Here is a 4,836-nt window from a genome sequence, read left to right as displayed (position 1 = left end):
GCTCCTGTCAGAGACCACACAGAGGTGGCCGAAGGAGACCCCGAGGCGAGCCCCCCTCTGAACACCCCACAGCCCCAGTCACCCATCTCAGGGGATGGTCCCAGACAAGAAACCATCAGCAACAGAGGGTTAAGCAGGTCTCATTCCCAATTCTGCCACCTCTACTGTAGTTTGAACACCTGCTTCGGTGTGACTCCCATTATTTTTTTTTTTTTCCCCCCTTTCAGAAGGGAGCCTGAAATTTTCCATTCCCCTGTGGGCTCTGTAACACTGCTTTGATACAATGCAGAATCGGATCCTCAGACAAAAAAGGGCAAACAAGTATTACTGAGCTGAAAGCTGAAACAAAAGCTTGCAAAACAGTGACGGCTGGGACCACGCTTTAAGGCTGTGTGTGCCAAGGAGTCTCAATGATGGAAAAACCCAACAGCGTAAGAAAAACATACGATAGGAATAGGAAAGGAGCTAGAAGGAAGCGGCGTATAAAAGCATGAGGGAGGAAGAGCCTGAAATGGTGAGGCTGTCCCCTCTTCGGGGCTAATGTTAGACTATTCCCATAAAGACATTCTCCAGTATAGCTTCACCCACTCGAGGATATTTTTGAAGCTTGGTTAGGAACTGGGAAGGAAGCAGAGGCTTAGCAACGGCATCAGGAATCCTGGTCTGTGCTGGCGAGGGGACAGGGACTGGGTGCTGGGGGCCCCCCGAGGCCTGCCCAGCATGGCAGTACCCCCATGCTCCGTGCACACAGGCAGAGAGCAGCGCGGCGCCGAGGTACCCGGGGCACCTCCAGCACCAGCCGGTAAATTAGCCCACGGAGAGCTGTGTGCTTACCCTGGCAGCCCTGGGTCCTGCGCCCAAGCTGGCACATCTGCAGCCAGCTGGAGTTCGGTGCGTCTTGCCATAAAGCGTGTTCTCTGTGCAAGAGGTAGACGAGCACCCCAAGAAAAAACAGAAGCTTACATACAGCCCACACGTCCTGTGCTGTAGCCCAGCATACAGAAAGGGACTTGTTTTTACCAGTTCACCATCAGAAAGTCTCAACTTTGTCTTTGGGTGAGACTCGGGACTGGTCCCTCCTCCCTTCAGACTGCCTTAGCAGTGGTGATGTTTCAGGATCTGCACTGGAAACAAACCGTGGCAATTACAGCCCTGTCTCAAAGGGGACAAAACAAAACAAGAATACAGCTTTGGAAGAGGGGGGACCGGCAGCACTTGCTAGCGTGCTTCCAGAAGGCTGGCTGCTTTGCCTCTTGCCAGCACAAAAGCAACACAAGAGCCTTGGCTTTCTGAAGCACCTGGCTGCAATCGCTCGGCTCCTTGGCTCCTCAAGGCAGCTTTATGGCCAGGTTCGGTCTGAAGCCTTTTTATCGGGAGATACAATTAGCTTAATAAGGGAACAATTTTCTGTTTGGTCAGATTGAACCATTTCAGCTTGTGTTTTTTACTGTTGATTTTAATGGCTAAATTTAGCCTATCAAGCCCTTACTGCAGCACGGCGACTCCCTCTCCCCGAGCCCCATTTACAAGAGTTTTTATTCCTGACAACTTGGTTCTGCAGTGCAGCGAGGGCCAAACTGTGCTTCCTCAGCACAGCCCTCCGAGACGACGACTCTGCCGAACAGTTTGGTCTCCTGGGGCTGAGCCTGTCCATCCTGCAGAAGCCAGCTGTGCCTTGACACAGGAGCCTTGTTCTGGCAGTGGAGGAAAGCATCTCACATTCATATGAAGCAAGGTAAATTTAATCTGCTCTAGCCACAGCCTCTACATAAGAGGATCCGAGGCTCTGCAGAAGAAAGGCCGGTTGACTTGATAGCTGAAATTCAACACATCCCCCATCCAAACTCCCTGTCTGGTTTCATACAGAAAGTTCAGTATGAGGGCAAACTGGTTTTGCTTCAGGTAGAGCGACCATTTAATTCCCTCACAATTCTGATTACAAAATGCTCTGGGAAATTTCAGTGCTGAGTTGGAGCAACATCACCATGGTAATAACTGGGAGGCCCTACGATTTTATTTGAGACAATTCAGAAAAAATATCCTGTGACATAATCCCCCAAGTTAGGTCTGCAATGCGCTAATGTAAAAACTATATTTACTCCCATGGTTTAAATCATGACTTTAATCTTGGTTGCTCCCAGTACTGAAATGTGACCTCATGGTATAGATTACAGAAACTCTCTGCCACATGGATCATCAGAGCGGATTTCTTTCCTGCATAGTACGGGGCTGAAGTCACGTTGTCTGCCAGGGCAGTGCCTGGGGGCCGGAGGGGACCTCTACCCAGGGCTGGGGACATTTCAAATGCTGCGTGTTTTTCATAAAACATCCACTTGGCAGCTGTGGGGCCGTGGGAAGTTAAAACGCCAGTTTCACAGGAGGAGAAGCAGCTCATGCTGCTGAAACAGCACCATGGAAATTAGTTTCTATCATCAGGTCAATCATTTAACAACGCGATCATAGGAAATAATACACACGGAGCCTATTCATTATTATCCCTCTGGCTAGCTGTCAGACTGAATGCCACCGGGGGGAAAGGGAAGAGTAAGAAGAGAAGATGGCGAGAGAAATCCACCTCTTTCTGTAGAAAAAGAAACTTTTCAAAGGCCAGGGCTTCCCCAGAAACCACCTGTAGTTAGGCAATCCCAGTGCAGATCCCCTGAACACCGTGGTTTGTGCCCCAAATTGGAGCAGTGCCGTAACCCCGGCAGTGGTGCTGACAGGGACTCCCTCACTGCTTCCCAGCGGGATGCCTTCAGCCCATTCCCAGCAGGCTAGTTTCAAATCTCCTCTCAAAACATACTCAAGAGTAAAACCTGCCTCTCGCTGTCCTGCCAGGCAGCTTTTCCAGCCAGGACACAGCCCCTCATCGTGCACATCGGCTCCTCAGCACCCTGCTCCATTAATTCATTTCCAGGAGGAAGCGGGAAGGAGTTGCAGTTCCTTCTCCAGTATAGTTCACATCCTGAAACAACCAGGGAAGCCGCCTCATCTTTTTCTCTGCGTGCGCGCACACATTTGATTTGAAGTTCTACCTTTCCAATGGGGGAACCGAAGTTGCTCAGCAAAGCCCAACTGAAACCCACACTAAGTCTGCTGCCTGGAAAAAGCAAACTCTTGGTACTTTCTGTGGTAACCAAATAGCAGCACCACCAAGTGCAGCAGCCAAGGCACTCTCACGCACACGCGAATGCATTTACACCAGGGAGTTGTCTGGCTAATTACTTGCAAGGGCTACACACACAAGGTTGCCTTACCCCTTTCCTTATGTATTTGGTTGGATGTCCTTTATCTTCCTTTCCAGTGTTTCTAGCTGGGACTTCAGCAGCCTTTTAATGTTTTTGTCCTTTAAAAGAAAAAAAAAAGTAAAAATAAAATAAAAGCAAAGCCAGTGCCAGCAGCTGACTGCCTGAGGGCAATCCTACAGCAAGGATCACTCACCTGCACGCTCACAGACGGGGCAGCCAACAGAGCAACACACAGCCAGCGTTTTAAATGCTTGACGCATCCCTTGAAATATTTTCCTGAACACAGGTGCCTCGTGTTCCCTGGGCCACGTCGAGGGGCATCCTACCTGGCAGCTCCTGGGGGCAGCCGTGGGGAGCCCTGCAGCCGGCAGCGCAGGGGAGGGACAAGCACTTCTCCCCTCTGCAGCAGGCTGGTCTCCGCGGGGATCTAGCTGCGGCATTGGAAATCTCCATACGCGAGGGAAGATCGGGCTGGCTCTGAGCACACCCTGACTCCAGCCTCCTGCAGGCCGGGGCTCCCCCTCACACCCCCAGCACGGCAATTGTGTCCCCTGCAGCGTGAGACCAGGCAGAAGCCTTAGGCAGTAGGGCTGAGGAAACTCCCCTGCGGCACTCACTGTATCCTGCAGGGCAGATACGTCCAGCAAGGCACCAGTGAGCGGCACTGGGAGGCTCAGGTCCCTGCTGGGGTGTCTGCAGGCAGCTCATGAAAAATTATTTCTACAAGGCCTTTCCATGAGGAAGGTCTTGCCGACGTACCAGGGAGGGCAAGTTCTCTGAGGGATTCTTTGAACTGGATGTGTTTGATGCATGAATTACAGGCGCACAGAAGGATTTTTACATCTCCCCAGGCCACAAAAATGGTCCCACCTTGCCACGTATTGAGGTTTCAAGATACTTCTCTAGAAAAAACAACTTTTTAAGAAAAAAAGTTCGTTTCATTTTTATAGAGACATGGATGCTGAAGCTGAAGCATTTCCTTCTAAGTCAATGAAAACTAGTAAGTCTGTTTAAAAATTAAATTCAGCTAAGTTGGAGAGTCCAACTTTTTCTTTTTACAGATAGCTTCACAGCACGATCCTCCCTTCCTCATCCTATCCCTGAAACCTGGCTCCTTCTCTCCCCTGTCCTCCAGCTGCATCAGTCCTGCATCCTCTTCCTCAGTCACTAAAGCCACTATGGTTTTAGCAACACCCGTGTGCGCCCAAGCCCACCAGCCCAGCAATGCTCACCAGCACCAGGACAGGGTGGTGTTCGCCATCCCCACTAGCTGGGAACCGACCTGGAAGAGGAGGAAGCCCACTACGCAGTGTTAGCCGTGCAAAGTCTGAGCATTGGTCCTTCCATTAAGTATAACTATATGATCTATACATATATTTATAAAATATAAATCAGTGCAATGCTGAATCATTTCAGGGGTGCGCTCACAGGCCGAGGACACTGGAGACATAAGCCTGCCATGGATTTTAACTACGACCTTCAGCCACCAAGACCCACGTTTCAGCCTCCCAAGGAGGCGTGTGAGAAGAGCGCTGTTGGAACTTGGCCAAGGGCAGTCAGGTCAGGCTTGGGCCGCTCTCAGATGAAG

At 50.7% G+C, this 4,836-nt stretch overlaps 1 long non-coding RNA gene across 1 annotated transcript; it reads right to left on the bottom strand.

The window, feature by feature from the left end:
- Positions 1 to 36: 36 nt before the first annotated feature.
- LOC118453238 lies at positions 37 to 4,516 on the bottom strand. Its single transcript, XR_004843149.1, has 3 exons — positions 3,442 to 4,516; positions 3,258 to 3,346; positions 37 to 1,124 (listed from the first exon to the last, which is right to left on the bottom strand). It is a non-coding gene; the product is annotated as an uncharacterized LOC118453238 (long non-coding RNA).
- Positions 4,517 to 4,836: the final 320 nt, after the last annotated feature.

This window comes from Egretta garzetta, unplaced genomic scaffold (assembly GCF_000687185.1).
Source record: "Egretta garzetta isolate BGI_Z169 unplaced genomic scaffold, ASM68718v1 scaffold329, whole genome shotgun sequence".
NCBI lineage: Eukaryota > Metazoa > Chordata > Aves > Pelecaniformes > Ardeidae > Egretta > Egretta garzetta.
Note: the sequence above shows the minus strand (reverse complement) of the source record. Positions and strands in the feature narration are given on the sequence as shown.